Genomic DNA, 13,829 nt, shown 5'->3' on the forward strand with positions numbered 1-13,829 from the left:
GACTAAATTAGGAGTGACTCGACCAGGTCATTCTCTTTAGTCCTGCAGGCAGTCCTATTGTACCATCTTCTGCCGAGCAGCCAGGAGATGTGGAAGGCTTCCAGTCCTTCTGCACCATCTGCTGTCAGCCAAAGATGTAAAAGATAGATGGAGTGGATCAAAACAAGAAATAGACCAGATTTGTTTTGTATTCATTTGCTTCCCCCCCCCCCCCCCCACCCGTGAAGTCCTGCCTGAAATACCAGAGGGAGGGATAACTTAGTGGGTTGAGCATTGGCCTGCTAAACCCAGGGTTTTGAGTTCAATCCTTGAGGGGGCCATTCTGTGTGACAGTTGTTTTTGTTTCTCCTTGAGATAAAGCCACCCCCTTTGTTGATTTTAATTCCCTGTAAGCCAACCCTGTAAGCCATGTCGTCAGTCGCCCCTCCCTCCGTCAGAGCAACGGCAGACAATCATTCTGTGCCTTTTTTCTGTGCAGACGCCATACCATGGCAAGCATGGAGCCCGCCCAGATCACTTTGTCAATTAGGAGCACATTAAACACCACGCGCATTATCCAGCAGTATATGCAGCACCAGAACCTGGCAAAGCGAAACCGGGTGAGTAGGCGATGTCAGCGTGGTGACAAGAGTGATGAGGACATGGACACAGACTTCTCTCAAAGCATGGGCCCTGGCAATGCATGCATCATGGTGCTAAAGGGGCAGGTTCATGCTGTGGAATGTCGATGCTGAGCCCAGGAAACAAGCACAGACTGGTGGGACTGCATAGTGTTGCAGGTCTGGGATGATTCCCAGTGGCTGCGAAACTTTCGCATGCGTAAGGGCACTTTCATGAAACTTTGTGACCTGCTTTCCCCTGCCCTGAAGCGCATGAATACCAAGATGAGAGCAGCCCTCACAGTTGAGAAGCGAGTGGCGATAGCCCTGTGGAAGCTTGCAACGCCAGACAGCTACTGGTCAGTTGGGAATCAATTTGGAGTGGGCAAATCTACTGTGGGGGCTGCTGTGATGCAAGTAGCCAACGCAATCAAAGATCTGCTGATATCAAGGTTAGTGACCCTGGGAAATGTGCAGGTCATAGTGGATGGCTTTGGGGCAATGGGATTTTCTAACTGTGGTGGAGCCATAGTCAGAACCCATATCCCTATCTTGGCACCGGAGCACCAAGCCGGTGAGTACATAAACTGCAAGGGGTACTTTTCAATAGTGCTGCAAGCACAGGTGGATCACAAGGGACGTTTCACCAACATCAATGTGGGATGGCTGGGAAAGGTACATGACGCTCGCATCTTCAGGAACTCTCGTCTGTTTCAAAAGCTGCAGGAAGGGACTTTATTCCCAGACCAGAAAATAACCGTTGGGGATATTGAAATGCCTATAGTTATCCTTGGGGACCCAGCCTACCCCTTAATGCCATGGCTCATGAAGCTGTACACAGGCAGCCTGGACAGTAGTCAGGAGCTGTTCAACTACAGGCTGAGCAAGTGCAGAATGGTGGTAGAATGTGCATTTGGACATTTAAAAGCGCGCTGGAGCAGTTTACTGACTCGGTTAGACCTCAGCGAAACCAATATTCCCATTGTTATTACTGCTTGCTGTGCACTCCACAATATCTGTGAGAGTAAGGGGGAGACGTTTATGGCGGGGTGGGAGGTTGAGGCAAATCGCCTGGCTGCTGGTTATGCGCAGCCAGACACCAGGGCGGTTAGAAGAGTACAGGAGGGCATGGTGCGCATCAGAGAAGCTTTGAAAACCAGTTTCATGACTGGCCAGGCTAAAAGTTCTGTTTTTTTCTCCTTGATGAAACCCGCCGCCCCTTGGTTTACTCTACTTCCCTGTAAGCTAACCACCCTTCCCTCCTCCCTTCGATCACCGCTTGCAGAGGCAATAAAGTCATTGTTGCTTCACATTCATGCATTCTTTATTAATTCATCACACAAATAGGGGGATAACTGCCAAGGTAGCCCGGGAGGGGTGGTGGAGGAGAGAAGCAATGGGAGGGGTGGTGGAGGAGGGAAGGACAAGGCCATACAGCACTTTAAAACTTTAAAACTTTAAAACTTATTGAATGCCAGCCTTCTGTTGCTTGGGCAATCCTCTGGGGTGGAGTGGCTGGGTGGCTGGAGGCCCCCCCACCGCGTTCTTGGGCGTCTGGGTGAGGAGGCTATGGAACTTGGGGAGGAGGGCGGTTGGTTACACAGGGGCTGTAGTGGCGGTCTGTGCTCCAGCTGCCTTTCCTTACTCATCCATACGCTGGAGCATATTAGTTTGATCTTCCAGCAGCCTCAGCATTGAATCCTGCCTCCTCTCATCACGCTGCCGCCACCTTTCAGCTTCAGCCCTCTCTTCAGCCAGCCACTTACTCTCCTCAGCCCACCACCTCTCCTCCTGGTCATTTTGTGCTTTCCTGAACTCTGACATTGTCTGCCTCCATGCATTCATCTGTGCTCTGTCAGTGTGGGAGGACAGCATGAGCTCAGAGAACATTTCACCACGAGTGCGTTTTTTTCACCTTCTAATCTTCACTAGCCTCTGGGAAGGAGAAGAGCTTGTGATCCTTGAAACACATGCAGCTGGTGGAGAGAAAAAAGGGGACAGTGGTATTTAAAAAGACACATTTTATAGAACAATGGGTACACTCTTTCACGGTAAACCTTGCTGTTAACATTACATACATAGCACATGTGCTTTCGTTCCAAGGTCGCATTTTGCCTCCCCACACCACGTGGCTAGCCCCTCACCCCTCCCCGGGGCTAACAGCAGGGAACATTTCTGTTCAGCCACAGGTAAACAGCCCAGCAGGAACGTGCACCTCTGAATGTCCCCTTAAGAAAAGCACCCTATTTCAACCAGGTGACCATGAATGATATCACTCTCCTGAGGATAACACAGAGAGATAAAGAATGGATGTTGTTTGAATGCCAGCAAACATACACTGCAATGCTTTGTTCTACAATGATTCCCGAGTATGTGCTACTGGCCTGGTGTGGTAAAGTGTCCTACCATGGTGGACGGAATAAGGCTGCTCTCCCCAGAAACCTTTTGCAAAGGCTTTGGGAGTACATCCAGGAGAGCCGCAAATGCCAGGGCAAATTAATCATTAAACATGCTTGCTTTTAAACCATGTATAGTATTTTAAAAGGTACACTCACCAGAGGTCCCTTCTCCGCCTGGCGGGTCCAGGAGGCAGCCTTGGGTGGGTTCAGGGGGTACTGGCTCCAGGTCCAGGGTGAGAAACAGTTCCTGGCTATTGGGAAAACCGGGTTTCTCCGCTTGCTTGCTGTGAGCTATCTACAACTTCATCATCATCATCTTCCTCGTCCCCAAAACCTGATTCCGTGCTGCCTCCATCTCCATTGAAGGAGTCAAACAACACGGCTGCGGTAGTGGTGACTGAACCACCTAAAATGGCATGCAGCTCATCATAGAAGCAGCATGTTTGGGGCTCTGACCCGGAGCGGCCGTTCGCCTCTCTGGTTTTCTGGTAGGCTTGCCTCAGCTCCTTAAGTTTCATGTGGCACTGCTTTGGGTCCCTGTTATGGCCTCTGTCCTTCATGCCCTGGGAGATTTTGACAAATGTTTTGGCATTTCGAAAACTGGAACAGAGTTCTGATAGCACGGATTCCTCTCCCCATACAGCAATCAGATCCCGTACCTCCCAGTCAGTCCATGCTGGAGCTCTTCTGCGATTATGGGACTCCATCATGGTTACCTCTATTGATGAGCTCTGCATGGTCACCTCTGCTGATGAGCTCTGCACTCACCTGCAGCTTGCCATGCTGGCCAAACAGGAAATTGAAATTCAAAAGTTCGCAGGCCTTTTCCTGTCTACCTAACCAGTGCATCTGAGTTGAGAGTGCTGTCCAGAGCGGTCACAATGGAGCACTCTGGGATAGCTCCCGGAGGCCAATACTGTCTAATTGCGTCCACAGTACCCCAAATTTGACCCAGCAAGGCCGATTTCAGCACTAATCCCCTTATCGGGGGTGGAGTAAGGAAATCGATTTTAAGAGCCCTTTAAGTCGAAAAAAAGGGCTTCGTCGTGTGGACGGGTGCAGGGTTAAATGGATTTAATGCTGCTAAATTCGACCTGAACTCCTAGTGTAGACCAGGGCCAAGTCTCAAGACTTTTATCCACAAGAGTCTTTATTCTTAGATCCAGGTTAAGAACATGGAGATATGCAAAAGCACAAATGGGAGGCAAGTGCCCCACTCCCAGTGGCTGTCAATGGGAGTTGGGTGCCTCACTACCCTTCCCCCAGGTTTTTTAATCACTCCTGTTTCTTTGAGGAACTCTGGCAAAGCTGAGTTCCCATCACCATAGGAGAGATTATTGGTTTTTTGGCTTGCACATTTCATGATAAAATGCTTTGGAATGTAGCTAATAATGCCATATGGCTTCCAACGCAAAATGTCAGCGTCATCGCTTGAGACAAAGGCTTTGGAGATAGCAATCCAGATCAGTTGCGTAGGCATGCAGAGTTCCTGTTAAGCAGCAGCATGTGCTTTAATTTCCTGGGGCCCACTGTTCTTATGGTGCAGTGGCAGCGTAATGGCACATCCTCACCTCGAGTGGCACCCCTTCGTGACTCAGGGTGCAATGTTTCCCGGGGTCCTCATCCCTGGCCTCCCCCAGTAACCACTTCTTCAGCCCTTCAATGGGCCGGCTCTCTCTGGGTCATCTGTAGCTGGACCTCCAGCCAGGTCACATAAAAGTGAATCCCCTTCCGGAACACTCAAAGTTCCAACATAAACAAAAGACCCTTTGCCTCTCCTGGGTTCAACTCACAGTTCTTCTCGATGGTCTCTTCATTTTCCTGCTCCTTAGAGGCCCTAGCTCAGGACTCCCCAACAGGAGCATTTCCTGCTCCCTGTGGGCCTCTTCTATTCCCTGTGCCCCTTCCATAACACTGCCCCAGGAATACCTCCCTGGACACCTGGTCCCTTGTTCCAGGGGTCCACCACAGAGTTTAGTGTGACTCTCATAGCTCAGCTCTCCAGCTCCAAACTGCTAGGCCTTCCCTGGCAGAAGAGTCCTACAGTCTCTCTCCACACTGAGTTCCCTCAGCCTGCTTATAAGGTCCAGCTGTCTAATGGATCATCACCTACGTCTGCCCTCTGTGGCAGGGAGGCAATCCATCACCCCAGAAGAGAAACATATCTCTAATTTTTTTCCCCTTTCTCCTGCAGGCGATGGGAGAGCCCCATCACAGGCAGTTTTCATTGTTCTTCATGGGGCCTTTTAGACAACTCACTGATGGCTCTCTTTCTGTCTAACTTCTGGGTTAGCCATTGGTTTCTGGATGACGTCACTTCTTCAGGAGATTGTCAGGTCAATAGGGGGCAGGTCAACAGATGAGCTAATGTGTGCATCAATTTCCATTGCTTACTAACCCCCACCCGGGTCTGGTTAAATGAATGCCATACTCTAAACAACATGAAGACTTGACAGTCATTGTATTGCATTGGTGAGCCTTAGTTTTGTCATGAGCCAAGGTGAGAAATAACCTAGCAAAGAGAAGAGTCAGATGCAGAAGTAAATGCTGTAATTATCAACAGTCAGTCTCGAGGGGAGTCAGTATGATGAGTTGGAATGATTCAGGCTTGTTTCTTTAATCGAGTGGTTTGAAAAGAACCAGATGTGGGCTGTCACTTCCCTCCTTTCAGGGGGCAGGGTACTTCTTCTTCTTCTTCTTCTTCTTCTTCTTATTTTTTTTTTCAGTTTCAACAACAGCTTTCCAGGACCTGGCTGATGAGGTTCCTTGTTTGCTTTTTGGATTCCCCGGTGCTAACAAGCCCTGTTGAATGGGAGTTCATTGTTCTATCACACCTGATACGAATGGCCGGATCCTGACCTCACTGATACAGGTGCTGAATCAAAAGGAACATGTTGGAAAGCAAGTACACAGGTGCCAATGCTCTGGGAGCCTGGCAGCAAGCCCAACAAAAACTTCTCAAATTGTTTGCATTCCAGATTGTAGCAAGTTCTGATGTAAATGCTCTGGAAGTGTTAATGGCTCTCCTTACGGGACAAAGCATAGAAATTAGGGCAGTCACTTAATTGCAATTAACTCATGCGATTAACTCAAAAAATTAATTGTGATTAGGGCTGTCAAGCGATTAAAAAAATTAATCACGATTAATCGTGCAATTAATCGCACTGTTAAACAATAATAGAATACCATTTATTTAAATATTTTTGGGTGTTTTCTACATTTTCAAATATATTGATTTCAATTACAACACAAAATACAAAGTATACAGTGCTCACTTTATTATTTTTTTATTACAAGTATTAGCACTGTAAAAAAACAAAAACAAAAGAAATTGTATTTTTCAATTCACCTAATACAAGTACAGTAGTGCAATCTCTTCATCATGAAAGTTGAACTTACAAATGTAGAATTATGTACAAAAAAACTGCATTCAAAAATAAAACAATGACAAATTTTAGAGCCTGCAAGTCCACTGAGTCCTACCTCTTGTTCAGCCAATCACTCAGACAAACAAGTTTGTTTACATTTACAGGAGATAATGCTGCCCTCTTCTTATTTAAAATGTCACCAGAAAGTGAGAACAGGCATTTGCATGGCACTTTTGTAGCTGGCATTGTAAGGTATTTACGTGCCAGATTTGCTAAACATTCAGGCCCCTTCAGGCTTTGGCCACCATTCCAGAGGACATGCTTCCATTCTGATGATGCTTGTTAAAAAAAAAAAATGCGTTAATTAAATTTGTGACTGAACTCCTTGGGGGAGAATTGTATGTCCCCTGCTCTGTTTTACCTGCATTCTGCCATATATTTCATGTTATAGCAGCCTCGGGTGATGACCCAGCACATGTTATTCATTTTAAAAACACTTTCAATGCAGCTTTGACAAAACGCAAAGAAGGTACCAATGTGAGATTTCTAATAGATAGCTACAGCACTCAACCCAAGGTTTAAGAATCTGAAGTGCCTTCCAAACTCTGAGAGGGAGGAGGTGTGGAGCATTTCAGAAGTCTTAAAAGAGCAACACTCCGATGCAGAAACTACAGAACTCAAACAACCAAAAAAGAAAATCAACCTTCTGCTGATGGCATCTGACTCAGATAATGAAAATGAACATGTGTTGGTCCGCACTGCTTTGGATTGTTATCTAGCAGAACCTATCTTCAGCATTGACGCATGTCCCCTGCAGTGGTGGTTGAAGCATGAAGGAACATATGAATCTTTAGCGCATCTGGCACGTAAATATCTTGTGATGCCGGCTATAACAGTGCCATAAGAACACATGTTCTCACTTTCAGATGACATTGTAAACAAGAAGCGGGCAGCATTATCTCCTGCAAATGTAAACAAACTTGATTGCCTGAGCGATTGGCTGAACAAGAAGTAGGACTGAGTGGACTTGCAGGCTCTAAAATTTTACATTGTTTTATTTTTGAATGCAGTTTTTTTGTACGTAATTCTAAATTTGTAAGTTCAACTTTCAAGATAAAGAGATTACACTACAGTACTTGTAATGGGGGAGTTGAAAAATACTATTTCTTTTGTTTTTTACAGTGCAAATTCTTGTAATAAAAAAAATAAAGCGAGCACTGTACACTTTGTATTTTATATTGTAATTGAAATCAATATTTTTAAAAATGTAGAAAACATCCACAAATATTTAAATCAATGGTATTCTATTATTAACAGTGTGATTAATCACACGATTAATCACGATTAATTTTATTAATCGTGATTCATTTTTTTAATCACTTGACAGCCCTAATAGAAATACATGTAGCCCCTACAAATATCCGTCCAGCTATACTTTGGGCACAGGCCTGGGCTCTGGCCTTCCCTGTGGACTTGCTATGATACTCTAGGGGACAAATCCTTCAAACAGACAGGACTCTGACCATAGCTGAGTCAGTGCTGTTCTTCTGCTGAGGAAAAGCAGGATTTGGGGGAGCCAGCACAGAGGGTCCAGATTCCTGCATGTCATGGGGGCTACTGGCATACTTGGATCCACTAGCCCTTCCTTTCACTCATGGAGGGTGGGGATGTAGGACTGGCATCTGAGTTACTGCAACCTTGATGCTTCAGGAGCAGCCTTGGGGTGAAATCCTGGCCCCATTGAACTCCCATTGACTTCAATAGGCCAGGATTTCACCTACGGAATGACCTGCTGTCATGCTGAGGATTTCCTCACTGGGTTATTCAGGCAGTGCAGTGACCGTACAGTTTGCTCCATGCCCATGAAACATCCGCTGACTTCATGGGAGATCAGAAAAGCAGCAAAGACAGAGAGTCAGGATTAAGATCTGCCGGGAAGATCCAAGAGGAGAATTTTGCCCTTCCTCTTAAATCCAGGGTGCATTCAGCATTGCACAGAAGCTGCAGGGTAGGGCAGTGCTGAGAAAATCATTAAGAATGCAGGCCGCTGAACTGAACAAGAAGAAATCATCAGTAGCGGATGAGGTCTGAAGTCACCATTAATAAATATTAATACAAAATGTCAGGGGACTGAGTCAATGAGTTTAATGAGGCTGGCTCAATCTGAATGCTTTCATTTATCTGTCATAGCAGAAAATTCCCATTTGAGGTAGCTTCCCTTTCCACTTGGGCTTCTGTGTCTTGGGTTTAATCTGAGTTCAATTTATGCAGGCTGCTGACTAAAAGGTGCAGGAACGCATCATTAACCCTTTGAGTTCCCCACCTTGTGCTACGTCCTAGCCACTTACAGAGCACACATTTTCAGGGGTCCATAGTCTGGCCCAGTGTGCGTATGTCTCCAGAGCATGAGCTCAGATAAGCTGCAAAGGCAGCACCAGCATGTGTCCATATCCTGGCTATATATTTCTGTCACTCCATCTCTGTCCAGACAATCCGCAGCTGGCTCATCTAGATACAGTAGGTGTTTATGCCATCATGCCTGTGAGTACCCACCTCAGATTATCTCAACCAGGAGTACCAATACACACATTATTGCCATCGCTGGCTCAGGTGGTACCAGTCTATGTGCATAGACTATGACACTCTACCCTGGCATGCCCCTCTTTGGCTTCTGTTGAGAATCAATGTGATATCATGCAGATGAACTGAATTTGCTCTTCAGTTCAGTCCCTGCCTCCCTGAGAGTCTGGGAGCACTGCAGAGGCAGCAAGCATACCTCCAGGGGAGTGCCTTGCACCATGTAGAAGTGGACAGCATGGGAACGGTGTTGATCCACTCTAGATGGAGCTACATCCAGCCCTCCTTACCTGGGGAGACGTGTAATGTGTGTGGCATAAGAACCTATGTAGAACAGAATCCATGTAGGGCCTTTGCTTGGGGAAATGTGGTGCTGGGGGAATCCCAGAGTTCATCCCCATCCCCTCAAAAAGAATCCGGAGAGGGAGGAATGAATTTTGCCTGGAATCTCTGCCCCCAGCTTCTTAAATATTCACTCCAGGACGTTTGCAGGAGTAGCTGCTCCGGTGCCAGCTAACATGGCTAATTTAAAGCAGAGAATGTTCTGGGTTGATGGCTTCATCTGGGCTGCCAGTGTGTGTAAGTGATAAGCAGGCTGGTGTTGTTTATTGTTGAATCCTGAGCTGGCTAATATTTTAAATCATTCTGGCACTAATAGGTTGGGCTGGCTGGTACGGCAAATCGCTCAGTGGCACTAAAAATGTGGGCTGACTGATATATTAAACCCACTACTGCAATAATAACCTGGGCTGGCTGGTACATGGAATCAAATTGGCACCTATAACCTGGGCTGGTTGGTTTAATAAAGCACTCTTGCAGCGGTCCCCTGGGCTGGCAGCTGGTCTAAAAAATCCATGGGTACAAAGAGCCTGGAAATGGTTGCTCTGTCTGTCTCTCTCCTGCCATTTTCTAAGCTGGCTTGGATCACTTTTATAACCCTTGGTAAAACAGTTTATTTTTTGCACCTGTTTATTGTAGCACTGAAGAAGTTTGGCTGCAGGTTCTCATGATGTCTTCATGCTCCCGCATGGCTTTGGCTGTGGAGCCGTGCTGCCCTCTCTTGCTAGAAGTAATCACTGAAAGCAAAAATATTTAACCAATATAATAAGGGTACAGCAGATATTTCTGGTTATGTTGTATGTTAGATGCCAAGTTATAAAGCCTTCCCAAAGCTATTCAGACCATTTTGTCCTATGGTATGCGAAAGGCAGGATTGTTAGGGCAACTTGGGACTTAGAACTGATTAATTTTTTTTTAATTGTGGTGAATTTTTTCCATAAAACATCTTTTTGGGGGGAGGGGAAATTGTGGGGAACATTGCCACCCTTCTCCAGCTAGCTCTGCTTCTTTCCTCTGCCAAACAGCCTCTTTCCAGAGAACCACACCTTAAATTCTGCCTAATGTTGTGTCCCCATCAATGCTCCGCAGTACTAGCATTTAGCCACGGAGGGCGACATGGTCTCATATGTTTGAATGGGTCTGACATTCCAGCCAGCAGTGGGCATTGGTACAAAGCATGGCTGGAAGACAGACTGACACATATGCCATATTATTATGAAGATTTACTACTTTTCTCTTCTCTGGGCCCAGTTTTTAAAGACCTCTTTCTGAGATACTAGGGCCAGAAGTGACCTACTGCTACTTCCTTTTTCTCTCTGTCACAGAATGCTCCTGTCATGGTCTTACTTGCAGGCAGCATTATCACTTCCATGTTCTATATACTGCATCACTTACAAGAACCACCAGTTCCCCATCTGCATGCAGCATTCAGCCCTTGGCATGCTTACTTTCACTTTCATCTCTGAAGCACAGTGAGACATTGTGCCATGCAGACGGCTGGTTCGCATGTCTCAGAGCTGTTCCCGTAAGGATGTGCATTTGAATAGGAAGAGATTAAATTACTGGAATTGAGCAAAACCAATTTCCCTGGTAAGTGCTTGCCTTGCATGCTGTACACTGTGGAACCTGTCCTGCTGCAGTCTCCTGCTAGGAATGAATTGATGATCGCCAGCACTGAGAAATCACTTCAGCTTTACTTGAATAAGCTGATACATACTTAGGGTCTGCGTCTCCTCTCACTCACTCCAACTTTCCCCCACTGGGCCAATTCTGCTGTAATTAGGAGTAATTCTGCTGAAGTTAGTGGATTAATAATGGTGTAAATGAGATCCGAATCAGGCCTACTGACTTCTGAGGAGTTTCCCCTGCAGTAAGTGTGTGCAGAACAGGGCTCATTGGTAGGGCCGGATTCTCAGCTGATGTAAAACTGTTTAGCACCATCAAAGTGAATGGAGCTATGCCACCTTACTCCAGCTGAGGATATGGCCCCAGATGTAATATTTCACACATACAAAACTGGTTCTGTTCACTAATGACAAGAGATCCATACGCGTATGTGAGTTTCATGTAGTGTGTTATATAGTTTATGTTACAAAGCAGAGGAATACAAATATACAAGTATCCCAAGTAGTGGGGGTGCTGAAAGCCATTGAATCCAACTGCAAACCCTGTATATGATGAAAACCACTTCAAGCTAGGGGTGCGGCAGCACCTCCAGCACCCCTAGTTCCAGCACCAGTGGCCATTAAAGGAGAAAAGCAGCTGTGGCCATTAACGTTCCCTTTTGTGATTTCCCCTTGAGCACTTTGTATGAATGAGACTCAGGACTCCAAATAATGTGAGGTGAAAATGGACATGACCTGGGTGCGGCTGGGGGCAGAGCTCACTGGCTGTTATGGTAACAGATTGAAAATGTGGGTTATGTGTCCAAAGTATCTAGACAAACCTCCCAGAAGCATCCAAGAAATCAAGCTCTTCTCCTTCCTCCTGCCCACGACCAGCCTAACTCTTCCTGTTCTCTCCCTCTTGCGTGTACCAGGAGTCCCGGTGAAGTCAATAGGTCTGCTTGTGTGACTGTTAGCCAATGGGAGGATGGGGCTCACAATCAGTCCAGGTCTCTGTAGTCATGGCACTGTGCTTTTGAGATGGACCGTGTGCTACTGGAATGCAGTGATGTTGAAATTACACAGGCCCTAAGCCTCCAAGCAGCCCCATCTCTGTGCAGTCCTGGATTTACATGTATCCCCCCCTGACTTCTGGCACAGGTGCAGGGGTCTGCCTGGGAAAGCTGTTTGCAGGGGTGAGGCTGAAGATTATCACTTTGCTACTTTATCACCCCTGCCTAATTTTCTTTTGCACTTTCATAGCCTGCTTCATCTTGGCAACATCTGATGTACATGAATCCATCCTCATGATTCCTCTTGGGAGGGAGTTGAGGGTTCTTGTCCCTGTTCTATGAAGGGAGATTTGCTCAAGGTCACGGAAGGGAGTCAGTGTCAGGGCTGGGATTAGAACTCAGGAGTGCCCCGTCCTGTGCTCCGCTCACTACTGAAGCTCTCTCTGAAATGCATCCTTTGTTTATGGATGGAATTTAATTATCCAAGAAACAAGCATATCTTAAAAAGGGAAACCCCTGAGGTTTGGTCTATGTTAACAGGAAGACCACAGTGTAACTGTTATCAATTCAGTTAGAAGTGGTAGGAGGAATTGCTTTGTACCCATCTGCTGATAAGGAAAAGTGTAATGGGGAAGGCTGCCTCTCTTCTGCTCATTGGGAAACTAACGATGTCCTTTCCAGATGATATAATATTCCAGACAGTTTTGCTTGTATTCAGTTACTGTCTGCCTGAATTATGGATATTTCGGTTAGGCTTTGCTGTACATGTATTTGCTGTGAACGGTTTACTTGTGTAATGGACTGAATACCCTTTAGAGTCACGTACAGGCTTTGAGTTTAATACCTTGCTACTTGCATAATCATGGTATTGATTTAGCCATTGCAGGATCGGGGCCTTAGAGACTCTCTCTCAGCTTCTTTGAGTTATTATTGCTAATATGTCCTCTTGGTTTCACCTATGAGTATCTCAGATTCCCCCTTTTGGGACAGCTGCCTTTGCACTTGTTCTATGTAATTCCCAATAACAGACCGAAGGAGTTTTATTTTGTAAAACAACTGCTCTCGGCTCTTGCCAGCTGCAGCGTAGACGAGATTTTTATGGCCAGTAAAACTTGAAAATAGAATTTCATAAGGGAAGATGCTGACACAGCTGTAACCATTTAACAGTGCAAATGGCTCCTTCATAATAAAAGGAAAGCAGCCTCTTTTCCTAGAGAGGAAAGAGACAACAGTGGGGAGGAAAAGATGGCCTTTTTGGTAGTCTCGGTCAGATATTTTCAAAGTATCACCAAAAGGAAGAAGCTCCTAGGCAGAAAGATTCCTATGAAACCGCCAGTGTTTCTCAGCTTGAGTGTAACTCTGCCACACAGGGCAGCATTTCCAAAGGTGCTTAGCTCCCACTGACTTCATTATGAGGGCTTGGAACTCAGCAGATCTGAAGATCAGGCTCACAATGGCTGCTACTAAGGCTGCTATTTTGCAATTCAGAAAATATTTGCTGGTTAAAAAGGTTTAAAATATTATTTTTTAATTAAATCTGACTAAAAATGCTGATTGGCAATGGAAACACAGAAACCATCGGTGTGAGGACAGCCTAGTATCAGAGCTGATCCCACCTCCAGTGGAGATAGTGGGAGCTTTGCCAAGCTTGCTAAAGTCCCCCAGCTGGTTACGCTCTCTGGGCTGATCCAGCACCTGTTGAAGTCATTGGAAAGGCTCCCACTAACTTCAGTGGGCCTTAGAGCAGAACCCTGGGCAGCATGATAGCAGGGGCTCCTCTTGTGTGTGTGCTTAAATCCATCCCTGCCTTTAAAGCTCCCATCATTGTGACTCAGGTCAGTAGGTGATTGTGTCTTTGCTGTGATGGGCCCTGCCTTGTGGAACTTGCTTCCCCCCAACAACCACCACAGAACATTCCTTCCTACTTCCG

At 46.1% G+C, this 13,829-nt stretch overlaps 1 protein-coding gene across 1 annotated transcript in view; it reads left to right on the forward strand.

Annotated features, from left to right (window-relative positions):
* The first annotated feature begins 13,631 nt into the window (after positions 1-13,631).
* Positions 13,632-13,829, forward strand: part of ADAP1 (ArfGAP with dual PH domains 1) — a 105,025-nt gene continuing 104,827 nt past the window's right edge. Inside the window, exon 1 of the mRNA XM_043523899.1 lies at positions 13,632-13,734. The gene's annotated coding sequence lies outside the window, so the exon portion shown is untranslated. The remainder of the gene's footprint in view (positions 13,735-13,829) is intronic.

This window comes from Chelonia mydas, chromosome 10, assembly GCF_015237465.2.
Source record: "Chelonia mydas isolate rCheMyd1 chromosome 10, rCheMyd1.pri.v2, whole genome shotgun sequence".
In the NCBI taxonomy this organism is placed as follows: Eukaryota; Metazoa; Chordata; order Testudines; family Cheloniidae; genus Chelonia; species Chelonia mydas.